Source organism: Leucopleurus acutus (assembly GCF_964270905.1).
Source record: "Leucopleurus acutus genome assembly, chromosome: 10".
Classification (NCBI taxonomy): Eukaryota; Metazoa; Chordata; class Mammalia; order Artiodactyla; family Delphinidae; genus Leucopleurus; species Leucopleurus acutus.
The window spans coordinates 15,742,630-15,760,459 of record NC_139153.1 but is presented as its reverse complement, the minus strand read 5'-3'; positions in this window follow the sequence as shown (position 1 = coordinate 15,760,459).

The window sequence follows — 17,830 nt, the reverse complement described above, 5'->3', positions numbered from 1 at the left end:
CCCTGCATCGGCAGGCAGACTCTCAACCACTGCGCCACCAGGGAAGCCCCGTTATTTTTTTATATATAGGAAATTAGCAGACAGTAGCACAACAGACATACCTAGAAGGTGCAATCATCACTAGTATTTTTCTCACTGTGATTCATGCAGCCATACTGATCAAACGGCAAGTAATTTGTATCATTAAGAACAATAGCATTGGCTAGTAGAGATGATACTTCTCTTTGATGAGTTAAGTTAGAAATATATACTGCCAAATAAACATTTAGTAATAATATTAATATTACATTGAAAAAAATCTGATATTAAAAAAGTCAGCTTAAATAAGCAACAAAGGAATTAGAAACCCTGGGAGAAGATATAATATAAAAAGTTTAATAGACATTGAATTTGGGGAGGGGCATTAGTAAGGATCATAATTTGGAAATCATTTGCTTAATTAGATTGCGTGCTACTTCAAGAATTTTAAGAATTATACTGTTGTTCAAAATGAAATGAAATGAGTAAGAGTTTCTTGTAAGAGCTACTCCATCTTTTGCTATATGCCCAGCATTAGTCATTGAAACCACTGACTCGTAGACAAAAGCATATCCTGAGTAGTGGGAATAGGTTTGTGATAAGCATCCCAGCATTTCCAAATAGCTCCTGGGAACCTGGCTGAGCCCAATAATACATTAATGTGAAACTAACTCTTTAATATCAGAATTGATCCCTAACTCTGAGCTTCCTTTTCCCATGTTACCAAAGATAACAACAACTAACTAATCTGCCAGTCTTAGAGATAATGACCCTCTAACAACAGCAAGTTATTCTCATAGAAATAACTTCCCAAGATGATTCCTTCAAATAACCTTACGGACCAGTTTAGCCTCTTTCCTAAGGCTTATTTTTCCTTCTGATAAACATCCTCAAGGCGTGTCTTCAAATCTCAAAGTTATCTTTAAGAGTCAATGACAATAGTACTTGCCATTTTGTGTGCATTCCTCTGTATCCTCATGAAACAAAACACTTGCAATAAGATTTGCGTAAACGTTAATAATGACATATAGAAAGCCAAGCTGGAATAAAAGGTAATGTGTTTTAACAGCATGTCTATAAACGGTTCATATGAATGGATGGCCTGACTTCCGCATATTGTTCTTAATTCTTTTTTCTGGATGCTGAGTTATCTTCAATAAGAGCACCAGGTTTGAGATAAAAACCTAAAGATGTTTAAAAAGAAAATTATGACCATAGAGAGCTTCCAGTAGATATGATGGTCAATGCCAAGCCTCACATTAAGAGATCCTCCACATCTTTAAATGTGGCCATAAAGACTGAAGGTGTTGGCTAAGCTATAAGGAAGATTTTAAGTAGCGTGAACACTCATGATAATTAATGAAAATTCATGTGATCACTCATATTTAACATCTTCCTACCAGTCTTTTTTGGCATTCAGAACTCACATTCTGCAAACAATTGGATGGATTTGCCTTCTTGTTTTTCTTAACAATATTTCTCTCACTAATGTTGCTTTAAAAATTCCCCCCCCCTTCCAAATTTTTCATTTACACCCCTTGCTAATATTCATTTATACTCTGTCTTCAACCATGTTATACTCATTGGTCAATAAAAAGAAGGAAAGAAGAAAATAAAGAACACTAATATTTTGTTAAAATGTAGTTTTCAACTAGTTGTAGGAACTTTCATTTCCTAAAACATTTTTGAGGCAAGTTTCCATTTATGATCGCACAGTGAAAATCATGGCTACTGAAAAGGGCATAAACAATCTCAATTGATGGGGCAACATAAACATTTCAACTAAGCAACACACCAGGCCAAATGAAGTACCCATTTCTCTGTGAGACACACTCACTAATACACACACACTTCCGCTTGCTCATCCTCTTGCTAATCATATACATGTGACTATGTCCTCCAAAGCCCAGCGTGGAATACCAGCCTTATCACAAAATTTGAGCACAGCAAAAAAACTGAGGTCATTTCCAAGTAACTTTTACCTCTGTTTTTCCTTTTTGCTTCCCTATCTGCCAGGCTGCACACTTCTTCAAGCAAACTGTCACCCTAAAACACTGGCTAAATATGTTTATAGGGGGGTAAAGAAAGCCTCTGAAAATACTCTTTGTTCTTCCACTTTTTGTGCTTTTCCATTTCTAACAATGGAAATTGTGTTTCCAAAACATGTTCTGTAGCTGTTTCTCAGGATCTTCTGGCGCATGGGCTGTGTATGATGATGTGGGACTAGTCAAAATACTACCACATTCTAAAATGATCCCTTCTTGCAGTGTCAAGTATGTCAGGGCCCTCGGAGCGTCTATTGCTCATTCCATATGGATCCTGGCCTGCACTTGGTACACGTTTGCCCTGCTGGGATCATCCTGAGTTCCATCATGGCATGCAGCAGGCATGGAACTCAGAACGGCTTGGGCGTGCCTTTCTTTCTCTGTGTGTATGTTACTCCACTTTTTGACCTTTACTGAAGCAACTCCTTACAGTGTAAGAGAGGTCTGTGCAAAGATTATTCCCAAGTATTAAGGGAGGGGTTATACCAATTCTCCAAATCTGGGTTCTGAACCTCCAAGCAAGAAGTCTGGCAAGGGAACGTAAGGCAGCGTTACTTTGCCGCTTTTGTCTCTCCTCTCTTTTGTCTGGCTATAAGGGCACAGAAAAGTGGAAGGGGAAAATGGCAAATAAAAAGGGAATATAAATTGGGACATGGGATAATAATATGATATAATACAATAAAATGTGCTAATCTTATCCATTTTTGTTTGGGGAAAGGGTCACACACATTCACCTGTGTTTAGCTTTTCTTGTTCTCCTTGCCATATGGTCCTAATTTCTAAGAAACACTCACAGAAGCCTTCCAGAACATGCTGGCTCTTAAAGATTAGTGGACACAAAAAGCATTTGAAGGGCTTCTTCAAAATGCTGAATTCTGGTGTCAGCAAACCTTTCCTTCTTTCATTTACTCAGTAAATCTAGGTTGCAGTGGTGAGAATCTGCATTTAAAGAAAAAAAAAAAAGAACTCCTGGTGATTCTGATACACCCAATGATGGAATGACAATTTACAATCACTATACTAAGAGGTAAGAAAAGATAGAAAAGTAAAAGAATAAAGAACACAGATCTCAAGGGTTTTCAAACATCCCAGCAACAATCAGTCTTCCCATCAGTTGTAGAGTGTACTAAGAAAAGCAGAAACATCTTATGACAGAAAACACTATGGGTGACAAAGAGTTGTGAGTAACTATATGAACAATTACTGAGCATTCATAAAATAGCACTGAATTGTAGAACTGGAAGAAACTCAGGAGAACGTATTCCAGAATGCATACCAATCCAGGCTTTAGGAATCCAGCAGCACACCCATTTGGGAGGCCTGTCTTAAGAAAAAGATATTTAAAGCAGGAATACAAAAATACTTGGGCCACCTGGGATCTTGGAAGTGACCTGTGCAAATGAGAATCCCTGAAGCTGAAACTTCATAAGCTTTACAATAAATCCCTCTGTGATTCCAACCAATTTTTATGAGGATGAAGAACAGAGGCCAAAACCACTAAATGTTGGCCATGTTCTCACACACTGAGGCAGAGGTAGGGTTGAGAATAACCTCTAGCTCTTGTGACTCTGTATCATACTCTTACATATTTACATGTTCAATAGTGGGTTTTATATACATGATTCCTTTTTCAACTTTCATGCAAGGAATGATGTATACTCCCACAAGACCTCCTTTGAAGTGGAAAAGAAACTTTTTAAAATAGCCATCTCTTATTGCTGAATCCTGAAAAGCAATGGGCTGTTAAAAATCCATAGGTAAAGCAACAGCTTTTGGTCCATTTTGAAGTTTTTAAAAATTATTTGAGGTGTCAAACACCAGTTTTATGCAACACCATCACAACTGAGTCTTCCTATTTTAAGTAATAGCAGCTAAAATTTCATTTATATTGTGAGAGTTTAAGTGTGTCAATTTAAATGTGGTTAGTGAAGATAGTTTAATGGTTTCTAGGATAGTTATAATAGAGAACTTAATTGTTTCCATGCATAATAATAGAAATGCTATAAAGCCTCCAAAATATATGAATGTTTTGGAGGATCAAATATTTTAGATGATAAATACCAAGACATGCTGAAAATTGGATGCATTTTAGAATCAGCTTTAACATGCAATTATTTTCTTATTTATGGATAATGCTGTTCAACAGATTAAAATCAAACAGTGTACGTGGAGAATTAATCCAATATATTACTCACCTAGGAAAAGTAAGCACTATGAGAAAATAAAACATGCATTGCATTTTTTATAAATCAACTCATTTATTTTTATAGCACCTTTCAGGAATAAAAAATCTCCCAGAATAAAAGCTAAACACACCATCACAAACCTAATTCATGGAAAAATAAAACTTTAAAAGCCTTATTGGGACTTCAGTTTGCAGGGATATAGAAATGTTTACTTTTGGAAAGTTATTTTGAAATAATAACATGATCTCGATGAAATATAAATTATAGGTTTAAATTGGCAAAATTTGGGAGACAAGAAGGCAGTCCACTGAAAAAGTAAGACTACCACCAATCTGCATTATTTGGGCTCAAGTGTTTCCTCCCCTCAGACCAATTTTAGTTACCCTGAGTAACAAGATAATGATCAAATCTTCTGCTTGAAAGGTTTATATAGAAATGTCAGACAAAGGACTTTTTCTTTTTTTTTTTTATAAGTTTAAGGACACTACACTCAGATCAGTAAAAAAACAAAAAACAAACAAAAAACCTCAGCTTTTTAAAAACGGGCAAATAATATTTTATCTTGTGATGATGTGAGATGACAAAATGCCAATGGGAGGAAATGAAGTTAATGATGTAGGTATTATGACATAACATTGGGCTACTATGGACCTTCTGACACGTCAGGACAATCATCTTCTTCACGTGATCCTGGGCCACCAAGCCAGGATGATGTTGATTGTTGGGAATCCCAGGTAGTAAGGAAAAGGACAATCTGTGACACTGCAAGATTTCATCACTCTTCTTATAATGGCATGCAATTTAAAACTTATAAATTGATTATTTCTGGAATTTTCCATTTAATGTTTCCATACTGCAGCTGATAGCAATTAACTGAAGCTGTGAAAAGCAAACTCACAGATCTGGGGGACTACCGTACTCTTATAATCCTTTTTATTTTTCTAGAAACAGTAGCAACGAGTTTTTATTTTATTTTTTTTAAACCCACTTAGCTAAAGGTTTGTCAATTTTGTTTTTCAAAGAACCAACTTTTGGTTTTGTTGATATTTTTTTATTGCTGTTCTATTCTCTATTTCATTTATCTCTGTTCTAGTACTCATTTTTTGTATCCTGCTACTAGTTTTGGGTTTAGGTTCTTCTTTTTCTAGTCCCTTAGGGGTTGTAAAGTTGGTTTCTTCTTTTTGTTTCTTTGTTCATTTTTTGCTTTTTTAATAGATTTATTTATTTATTTATTGGCTGCGTTGGGTCTCCATTGCTGTGTGCAGGCTTTCTCTAGTTGCCGCAAGCTGGGGTTACTCTTTGTTGTGGTGTGAGGGCTTCTCATTGCGGTGGCTTCTCTTGTTGCACAGCACGGGCTCTAGGTGCGCAGGCTTCAGTAGTTGTGGCACGCGGGCTCAGTAGTTGTGGCTTGCAGGCTCTAGAGCATAGGCTCAGTAGTTGTGGCACACGAACTTATTTGCTCCGCGCATGTGGTATCTTCCCGGACCAGGGCTCGAACCTGTGTCCACTGCATTGGCAGATGGATTCTTAACCACTGCGCCACCAGGGGAGTTATAGTGTGTGTGTGTGTGTTTGTGTGTGTGTGTGTGTGTATGGATTCTTAACCATTGCGCCACCAGGGAAGTTATAGAGTGTGTGTGTGTGTGTGTGTGTGTGTGTGTGTGTGTGTGTGTGTGTGTATGTGTGTGTGTGTAGGAATGCTATTTGGGGTAATTTTTGTATGTGAGAGAGCACAAATTGGGGCAAATTTCTAGGAATCAATTTGACAGTATTTAGCAAAATTTGCCTGTACATGTTATTAACTCAGCTTGGCATTGTGCTGCAAATAACTCATTCTATATGTACTCAAAGATATATTTACAAATATTTAAAAAATGGAAATAACCTTAGGTTCCTCACTAGGGGTCTGTTGAAAATAACTAATGGGAGAAAGCCTATGTACGGACATGGTATATTATGATAAATGAAAAAAACTTTTTTTTCTTGGGTAAAATAAAATGTTCACAGCTCTCTTTAAAGGGAGAGATTTTAGTAGGAAAAGCTTTTATTCACTAGTATTATTTTACCTTTTTAATAGAGGTTGATTTTTTAAAAATTCTCTTTCCTCTTTGCTTGTTTTTCAACATTTACTAGATTTCCATGGTGATAAAATTATGAGCTATATTTTCCTATGTGGGAAAATTTGGTATCTACCTAGCAATCTATCTCTGTAAGCAAATAACTGTCTCCATGGTAGTACTGTTCATTTCGAGCACCATGCTATTTGTGGCAGTAATGCTCAGTGACGTCTCAAGTCCCCCTAACTGATATACAACTTTAAAAACAAGATTGAAAGTTATGTTTGATAAAAAGCAGGTCAAAATCAGACATTTCCTATAGTTGTTTCTTCTTTATAGTACAAATAAAAGAGGAGATGCTTGGATTCATAGTCACAGAAAATAATTCAAATCTTAAAAAGATAAATTTAATATTTCTTGCTGGATCCCTTTCTAAATGTAAGCTATTGAACATGTAAAAATACTGCTATATTAGATGTCTCAAAGAATAGTGGAAGACCATGTACTTTGTAGTGGCCAAAGTCAATTTTAAATCCTGGTTCTTCTATTTACTAGCTATTTAAATTTAATTTTTTAAGCCCCTGTGTCTCATTTGAAAATCTGGGATTAATAACACAATATAATTATATTGGTTATTTTTGCTGTGTAAAACCATAACAAAATGTTTTGGCATATCACAATAAGAATTTACTTTTCATGTGTCTAAGTCATTTAGCTGATGTAGTCTGGGCTCATGTGGGGACCTCATCTAGGCTGAGCTTCAGGTGACTCCTCTCTTTTCCATGTACCTCCCGTCCTTCACATGGGGTCAGCAGAATCACTAGAAATGTTCTCTCATGGCTGATAGCAGAAGTCAAGAAGACAAATAGAAGCACTCAAGGTCTCTTGAGGCCCAGGTTTGGAACTGGTACACTGTCACTTTCATCAAATACCACTGGGCAAAATAAATCCCATGTGGTCGTGAAATCTTCTCTTTCTTTATGGGAATAACTCTAGGGTTACATTACAAAGGATGTGTATATAAGGAGCAGTAAAGAATTGGACCATTAATGCTATCGATATACCTAAACAATAGCGCTTAATACAGGTAAAGTTTTATTTCACAATTGTTGCTCAAAAAATACCATGGTTCTTGGTTTGAGATAACAGAATATGATTTTTCAAGCAAAAAGTAAGTGCACTCCAAAGATGCTGAAGGCTCAAGGAATAGCTCCGAGTTTAGAAACTCAGTTTGAGAAAATAGGAAGAAACTAAAGACATCACAGAGTTTCGACAGCAAGGAGTATACCTAAGGATATGCTTCAAGAACACTCCAAAGTTAGCAGAAGGAAGGAAATAATAAAGATTGAGATAGGAATAAACAAATTAGAGAATAAAATAAAAATCAAGAAAACTAAGAGCTGGTTTTTATGAAAAGGTGAACAAAACTGACAAATCTTTAGATAGACTAAGAAAGAAAAATAAAGATTCAAATAAGCAAAATCAGAAATCAAGGGGAAACATCATATCTCATGCCACAGTTATAAAAAAGGATTATGAGACTGCTATAAGCAATTTTATGACAATAAATTGAATTATCTAGAAGAAATAGATAAATATCTAAAAACATACAACCTATCAAGACTGAACCATGAAGAAGAGAAAACTGAACAGATCTAGTAAGAAGATTGAATCATTGATTAACAATCTCTCAACAAAGAAAAGCCAGGACCAGATGGGTTCATTGGTAAAGTCCATCAAACATTCAAAGGAGAATTAATGTCAATCTTTCTTAAATGCTTCCAAAATGTTGAAGAGGAGGGAACACTCCAAAACTGATTTTATGAGGCCAAATTTACCTTGATACCTGAGCCAAACAAACATACTATAAGAAAATAAAACTGCACACCAATATTCCTTATGAACATTGATGCAGTAAACTCAATTCAACAGCACAGTAAAGGATTATAAAACATGATCAACTTGGATTTATCTCTGGAATGCAAGGATGGTTCAACATATTATTATTAACCAATGTATTACACCAGGTTGACAGAATAAAAGAATAAAACTATATGATCTTATCAATAGATGCATATAAAACATTTGACAATATTCAATGCCCCTTTATGATTAAAAAAAACAAAAGTAGGAAGAGAAGTACCTCAAAATAATTAAGGTCATATATAAAAAAAACAAACCTAACATTATACTCAACAATGAAAACCTGAAAGCTTTTCTTTTAAAATCAAGAACAGTGCAACAAACCTGACTCTCACCATTTCCATTCAACATAGCACTAGATACTCTAGCCAGAGCAATTAGGCAAGAAAAAGAGACAAAAGGCACCCAAATCAGAAACGAAGAAGTAAAATCATCTCCATTTCTAGGTGAATTGATCTTATGTGTAGAAAACTCTGAAGATTCCACAAACAAAACCCCCAGAAAATTGTTAAAATAAATGAATTCAGAAAAGTTGCATCATACAAAATTAACATACAAAAATCATTTGCATTTCTGTACACTAACAATAATCTGAAAAGGAAAGTGAGAAAACAATTCCATTTACAATAGCTTTTATAAGATATTTATAATATCTTGTAAATAAGATACTTCAGGAAAACTTAACCAAGGAAGCAAAAGACTTGTACACTGAAAACTATAAAACATTGCTGAAAAAAATGAAAGATACAAATCATGGAAAGATATTCCATGTTCATGGATTGGAAAAGTTCATATTGTTAAAAGGTCCATACCTTCAAAAGCAATTTACAGATTCAATGCAATTCCTATCAAACTCTTAGTGGTACCTTTTACAGAAATAGTAAAACTCATCCTAAAATTCAAATAGAACTACAGAAAAAAAACAAATAGAAAGAACAGTCTTGAGAAAGAAGACAAAGTTGGAAGTCTCACACTTCTTTATTTCGAAACATTTACAAAGCTAGAGTAATCAAAACAATGTGGTACTGATATAAAGGCAGACATTTAGACAAATAGAAGAGATGAGAGAGTCCCCAAATAGCCCTATGCATATACAACCAAATGACCTTTGACAATGGTGCCAAGAATACACAATAGGAAAAAATAGCCTTGTCAACAGAGAGTGTTGGGGAAACTGGATATCCACATACAAAAGCATGAAGTTGGGTCTTTAACTTACACCCCACAGAAAAATCAAGTCAAAATGGATTAAAGCCTTCACTATAAGACTTGACAACTATAAAACTGCTTGAAGAAGGCATAGGAGAAAAGCTTTATGACACTGATCTTCGCAGTGATTTATTTTATATGAGATCAAAATCACAACAAAAGCAAAAATAGACAAATGGGACTGCATAAAACTATAAGTTTCTTTACAGCAAAGAAAACAATCAATGGAGGGAAAAGATAACCTACAGAATAGGACAAAATATTTGCAAGTCATATATCTAGTAAGGAGTTAATATTCAAATATATAAGAAACTCCTACAACTCAGTAACAAAAAATATAACCCAATTAAAAAATGGGCAAAAAACTTAAGACGTTTTTCCAAAGAAGCCATCCAAATGGCCAACAGATATATGAAAAGATGATCACTAATTACCAGGGAAATGCATATCAAAACCAAATGCAATATCATATCACACCCTTTAAGATGGTCATTATAAAAATAAAATAACAAGTATTGGTGTGGATGTGGAGATACTGGAATACTTGTGCAATGTTCTCTGGAATGTAAAATGGTGTAGGCACTATGGAGCACTATGGAGTATAAAGGTTCCTCAAAAAATTAAAAATAGAACTACCATATGATATAGCAATCCCATCTCTGGGTATTTATCCAAAAAAATAACCAGGTTCTCCAAGAGATGTCTGTACTCCCATTTTCATTGCAACATTGTTCACAGTAACCAAGAAGTTGACACAAACTAAATGTCCTACAATGGATGAATGGATTAAAAGTGTGATCTAGGGAGGGAGGACCAAGAGGGAGGGGATATATGTATACGTATAGCTGATTCACTTCATTGTACAGCAGAAACTAACACAACATAAAGCAATTATACTCCAATAAAAAAAGTGTGATTTACACACATTTACAGTGGAATATTATTCACTCATGAAAATATGTTACTCCAGTTATATAGTACATCATGGATGAAGCTTGAAGACATTATGCTAAAAAGTGAGCCAGGCACAGCAGGATAAATACTGCATGATTCCACTCATATAAGCTATCTAAAGCAGTCAAAGTCATCAAAGCATAAAGTAAAATGGTGGTTGCCCAGAGCTGAGAGGAGGGAGAAATGAGAATTTTCTGTTCAATGGGTATAAAGTTGCTAGTGATACGAGAAGAAAAACTGGTACAACAACATTATTGCTGTATAACAATAGCCTTAAAGTTAACAATACATTACTGTACATTTAAAAATTTGTTAAGAGGTTAGATTTCCGGTACATGTTCATTACAACAGTTTTTAAAAAGGAAAAATCAAAATAAATTTTTCTCCTTGAGTTCTGGGTTTTACACAAAAGTGATCATTTTTATTATGCTCTGTGTCAAAGTTGACTGAAGATCAAAGTAAAACAGAAGAAAAGGATATGAAAAAAACAGTAGTCTTTTTATTAATATTGGTTTATGTTAATATATGCTACAGAAATAACCTAGTGATGGTTCTTTTATTCATTTTTTTTTCAAATTTTAACATTTTGCTAAGTTTTCCAAGCACCATAGACAAGAGTTTCAATTTGGAAACTTACTAAAGTAAGACTTCAGTGGAAAACAAATTATTTCAGGGAATGTTTAATCATTTGTAATTAGAACATTTCAGTTTTTCACCTCTCATATTGTGTGCGTGTGTGTGTGCATGCGTGTGCACATGGCCTAAATGTATGAGAAGCAATTGAGCATCCTTCTAAAGGAGGAAATGGACCTCATTATCAATAGAGGATTTTGGATTTGAACAGGAAATAAGATGGGCTTCACAAATACAAAGGTTCAGAATTAAAAGTAGTTTTTTCAAAACACTGAACTCTACATCACATCGAAAGGAATAAGAAATTGTAGATATAGATGTTGACCAAAATGGAGAAATGAATACGTGAAAGGCATTATTTATCCTGAAGTTCCACTGTCTATGTCAAAGGATGCTGTCTCAATCTGGGCAGAATTAATTCCCTAGTTCTATTTTAGTAACTTTTCAGAATTATGGGCATAAGCAGTCTCACTCATGACATCAGTGAGCTTTCATGCATTTGAGCTTTGTGGAAGGAAATACAAAAATTTACAATTCTATTTTAAAACTTTACAAACTCTTAATAGTATTTTAGCATCAAAAAGTCTCAATAACTTCAGGGCAGAATAGACTTTGTGGACGCCTCTGAATTCAGAAGCCATAGGACTACTGAACTAAACATTGGATAATATGTTGTGTTACTGAGTTGAAGGTGTGTTTGAATCATTGAAAATTTTTGGCAACCTAGAGTTAAAGCTGAGGGTGTAGGGGAAACTTTAGTATTTGTCCCAGCCACCCAAGATACTACAAGCTAGAGTATTTCCTTCTGAGGAGCCTCAGAGGTTCTGTCATGATCTCATTCCTCCTGGAAGGAATTCCTTTGAATGAGTATGTGCACTTCAGACCATGTGACCCCACCGGCCTTGGCCACAGATGATTGGACCAAAATGGGGACCTGCTCTTAAGGCATCTGTCCATAGACTGGTGGGATGCACGATAAGCAATGACTGACTTGAAAACTCTACCAAGGAGAACACCATATCAACTGGATGGTGATTAACAGATCCAGTAAGAACTTCCTCTCTGTAGGAGCTTGAGCTGAGAGGGCATGCAGCTAAATCCATGAGACAAGTGGAAGTCACCAGGCACTGGAAGTCAATAGTGCAGTGGTAATTATGAGACAGAAAGCAGAATAGAAAAATTCAATAATGGCATATAAACATGTTGAGAGTAAAGCAGAGAGAGTAGCAGGGTTAGCAGAATTCTAATGAGGAGACCTGAATGCCTGTTTTCAGGGGCAAATGCTAAAAGAGGTGTTAACTCACCGGAAGTACTGACAGACCGTTCTTTCTGAACCACAAGAAGAGCAGTGTGCTCCTCTATAAAACCTAACTCCTTGGCTGCTGAGGCCCACTCCTGTTTTCCTTACCTCATCATTTATCTTTACAAGACATCTTCATTTTTCAGGAGTGAAGCAGGGATTCTTTATTCCTTGTGATTAGGAACGGCATAAAGGATGCATTAATCACTACTATTTTGACTAATTTCAACCAGTCAGCAGTAGTCATAGAAATCCAGATATATTCAGGCTAATTAGGGTAACATGTCAAAACTATTATCAGAATTTAACTTGTGCTATATTCTGACTCTTCTTCCATTTTTTTCGCCTGTTTCTAATTTGGAAAGTGGGGGTAGCGTATAGAGGAGCTTGTAATGAAAAGACGGATTAGCAATGGAACAGTCAATGAGTAGTTAATAGGTCTCTAGCCTTTTTCAGCTATCCAATAATCATAAGCTATTTGTATGAATACAGTTGGGAATGACATTTATTTATGCTAGGGTCTCTATCTAGAAATAAGAATGTGTATATTATTTTCTTCACTGCTACCCCATCCTATAGGTAGAAATGGTTGCTGGACCACCAGTCCAACCAACTGGCTATGGAGTCATGTCTTCAGGAGGTTTGATTATAGATTTGGCTAACAAAGATCTGCTACTACTTAAATCAGGGACTATTTGCAATCAGTCCAAGAAATGTTCGGCTTTGTCCACATAGTGCTAGTAGTCATATCAAAATACAACAAAGTAGTTTCCAATTTTTAAAATTTCACAAGAAGTGGAATTTTCATATTTTCTTGAAAAAATAAAGCCATCTAGCAATACTGGGTCACATCTCACTACTACTAATTGGCTAAGGATGAAGTGTAGCTGTCCTTCTGGATGGGGCATAAGCCTTCCCATTTGTAATAGTCACTTCTGTATCACGTTGCCGCCTGACATCGGGATAGACAATCTAATCATTTATTATTATACTTATGCACTTGTTTAATCTTAGAATTAAGAGCTAAAATACCTTTTAGTCTATGACTCTTGAATGTGGGAACGTCAAAACCTGAAAAGTCTCTAAATTTACAAAAATAGAGGAGAATGTACCTTGGTGAAATGGAAAATATATGTCTGAGCTTCACATGCAAATAATGTGTATCTGGATCAAAAGAGCACAACATAATATTTCATGAGAAAACTTTCCATGGCATCTTTTGTCCTGTTTTTTAGGCATTTGAATTTCTAATCCCTGACCTAAGAGAGAATGCTCATGAATAGAATCATGTCTTTTTCCAGCAGTTCTTTACTAAGTAGTTAACTGGTCAAAGTTCTGTTGTTGGTTTTGGAGTATGCAAAAGAGTTTTACTATGGCACCTACACACAAAGAGCTAATAATTTACTTGGGAAAATAAGATGAAAATATAAAAATAAGATATATTTTAAAATTATTAATGTTAATAACCATCAATAATAATCAATTATTAAGCAAGAACCATGTTGGAAGGCCACTTACATATATCACACTCCATCTTAATTCTTGTAAAATGGGTGTTATTGCCCTAGTTTAAAAAATAAAGAATCTAGGGTCACAAACGTTAAATGACTTGCCAAGTTACAGAAATATTATTTAATGTTGGCAGCTGGAACGTCAACAAGGTCTGTTTGGATATAAATCCTGCACTTTATCCAACATATTATGTTTTCTAAAATGTGTTCTTCTGGCAAAAATTTATCCATTGATATTTATATCTTTTCATATCACAAGAATTTTTGGCCTCTCATCAAGATGAAATATATTAGGAAATGAGATGAAATGTTAAAATTAAATTGTTTTGAGACTTCCAAATTCCCATTGCTATGGAAATCATTTTGCACAATGCTAATATTTTAACTGGCTAACACTCAAAAGTTTCCCAGATTAAATTCTTTGCTTTCTCTCCATAGAGTACTAGTTATTTACATTTGTATTGTTCATTCACCGTCAATCTCTTAATTTCCTTAGTGACTTATACTTAAATAATTGATTTTCTAAATAAAAGTACAATTTTAACAAGAAAAAATTCCTCCTATAGAATACACACACACAGGAAATGATTAAAATTCACACTTAGGCTTCCATTATAGTGTTAAAGAAAATCTTTATGCCATTTTTAGGTATGATATTATTTCACTGTTTGATTTCATAACCCTTTCTCCCCTTAAAAAGGGTCTTAATTCAATTTCCTTGGAGATTGTATTTCAGATTTGCAAGGTATCATTTGTAATAACTTAAGACATTCTTAACCAAAGCTCATAGGTATTAATACAGATTCTTTACCATTAAGAGAAATAACCTGATTTTATTTTAACATGATCCAAGATATTATTTAGTGAATGCCTATTATAGAGGTGTACATGACTTATTCTAGGTTGTAGATGTTTCCCCCATTTTGCAGAGGAGGAACTTAATGGTCTAACTAACTTGGCTAAATGTTCTCAACTAAGAACTGATGTAGTCTGAATTCACACTCAGATCTGACTTTCTCAGGTCTAATGTACTAAAGTACACTGTCCTCTACCACAATGACTAAGCAATGAAAATGATCACAAATAAATGAACAATACATAATTTTGATTAGGTGCTTAACTGAATGAGCAAGAGAAGTTATTCAGTGTCCCATTCACCACTTACCAACCTACATCTTGTATTACCTAGAAAAATATTCTAGCCACAAATTTGAATTGGCATTAATACCATCTTAAAATGCCCTTAATTTATATAATTCCTGTTGATGCCAGAATTCATCACAGCCTAGTTAACAAGGCCCTACATTCTTCCTGAATGATGGTATCTGGCCATCAAAGGGCAAATGTGATTCGAAATACAGCCTGTGCTCCTCTGACAAAACCACAAGCCAGGGCCAGCTTCATGGCAGGTAGCCTATACAGTTGAACAGGCCCAAACTTAGAAGGGTTCTGCACTTGGTTTACTGCTCTACTGTCATTGTCTTCAAATTATTAGTAATTTTTAAACAAAAGACCCCACGTTTCCATTTTGCACTGCTTCCCACAAATTATGTAGCCAGTTCTGCCATGAGCCCCGGTGTAGCGCTGAATATACCGGAAGTGGTGCCTTTTTCCTTTTTGTACAAAAGCGCAATATGGGCTAACAGTAATCTAGTTCAATATTGCAAAAAAACAAGGATCACCAAATAGATATAAAAAGGATATACTAAAAAAAAATATGAGCTTTTAGAAAGCAAATACTAACAGATGTACGTTCATCACGCTAGCCATTTACAGACATCCTGGTCGTACCAAAGTTACTGAAATAAATGTACTTGAATTTTCATGCAGTCTTTCCCCACTCCCATTGCCTACCCCTACATCACCAAATAACTGCTAAAAATGTCTAATTCATTTTGCCTTAAAGGACCTAGAGCTAAGTGGAAAAAGCAGGTTCTTACCTATTACAACTTATCATTTGATTGTGGCTGCAAAGTGGGCAAGGATCTTTAAACTGCAGTATTATATTTGTTAAAACATAAACTGAGGTATATTAAAATCTTTAAGGGTTTATTTAAGCAAAATCTATTTGAATGAGGCAGCATCCAATCCTGCAGATAGAAAGGAACTCCCACAAGATGTACAAAATGAAAGATTTTTACAGGCAGAAGGGAGCAGGAACAAAGAACTTATAGGAGACAGAAAAGCTGGGTAGTGATTCCAAGTTTACTTTCCTTTAGGGGATGGCAGCGGTCTATCAGGAAGATTACCCAGCTAGTGTTGATCAGGCAATTCGTGAATGACTGGTTTAAGATTTCATTTTCGGTAGAGCTGAAACTGTAGTTAAGTTTCATTCTGGTGACATGGAACCTAGCATAAGCCACCCCAGTTTGGGCTGTGTTATTTTTAACATAATTTACCATCAAACTTCCCATTCAAAATAGACACAAATCTCAAGATACTCAGAAATTGATGTACATATTTTTAACTTGAAGTTAAGGTTGCTGATGTCTCCCAACTTTCCTTGAAAGAAATGTAGTCCTTACAATATTCTTGGCTTTTAATATCACCTAGGGAGAGATAAAGCCCTGCAGAAAACTGTTTTTTGTCAAAATTACAATGGGCCTGCATATTTTAGCAATTTCAGCTACATTATGTAGCCTGATCAGGCTGGTCATTGACCAGTTGCTCACCCCTATCAATTGCATTAGCATTTAACTTGTCACTTTAAATTAGAAAGGTAACAAAAGTTTAAGGAGGTTACAAAAGATTTAATCCCCCATTAGAAAGAAGAAGAATATTACTGAATTACACAGGTAAGTTATTTTCCTCCTCCATTCAATTTTGGTGATAAAATATCACCAAAATTTATTCTAGAAACTCTGCTTTGATGAGGTTAAAAAAATGTAAGCTCTAAACACTAGTGAGAACCACCATGAGTTGCCATAATAGTGCTTTGTGCCAAGACAGGAAGAGATGGTGAAACAAAGAAACGTGACTCCACACTGGATCTATTCCTATAGCTCTAACCCTTGTGCTCTGTTGCCTGTGCTTAGTCATGCTGAGTCTGCACCTTTGTAAAAGAACGTTGCCTATAGCCTGAAATATACATGATAGCCCATTCTCAAGGCTCTGACCTTTATAAAAAGTTGCAGAACAGAAAATAAAAATTGTCTTGTTGGAGGTTTATAGGAACTTTGTGACCAGATCTACCTGACAGCTGCAAGAACAAAGGATTCCTTAATCAAGAAGTTTGTGACAACCAGCCGCGTCCCCTCCCCTTTTAGTATAAAAAAAGCCTGGGGCTTCCCTGGTGGCGCAGTGGTTGAGAGTCCGCCTGCCTATGCAGGGGACACGGGCTCGTGCCCCGGTCCGGGAAGATCCCACATGCCGTGGAGCTGCTGGGCCCGTGAGCCATGGCCGCTGAGCCTGCGCTTACGGAGCCTGTGCTCCACAACGGGAGAGGCCACAACAGTGAGAGGCCCGCATACAGCAAAAAAAAAAAAAAAAAAAAAAAAAAGCCTGAATTCTAACTTGGGTAAGATGGTTCTTTGGGACACTAGTCCACCATCTTCTTGGTCTGTTGGCTTTGCAAATAAAGTCACTATTTCTTGCCCCAACACCTTGTCTCTTGATTTACTAGCCTGACACATGGTGAGTAGTAGAGCTTGGACTCGTTAATATTGGTAATTATCTCTGAGGCTATTTCCTACTTCAAGGAAAAGCAAGTCAGTGTCAGGTTTCAAAGTAGCCACTAAGACATTCCACTTTAAAGCTGTAGGGTACCAGGTTGCCTGCCAGTGAAAAGACTAATATGGTAAGCATGCAGGAGAGAGTGGCAGAACCTCTCCTCCTATCAAGATGTCATTCTGGTCGATATCCAGCTGCAAGTTTTTAAATAGTCAAACGTTACTAAGTTTAAAAACAAGACCTCAATCATATGGACATACCAGACTATACCCTTTCTCTCAGTATCTGCAAAGAGAAGCTTAACCTGCCAAGTGAAAAATGCTCT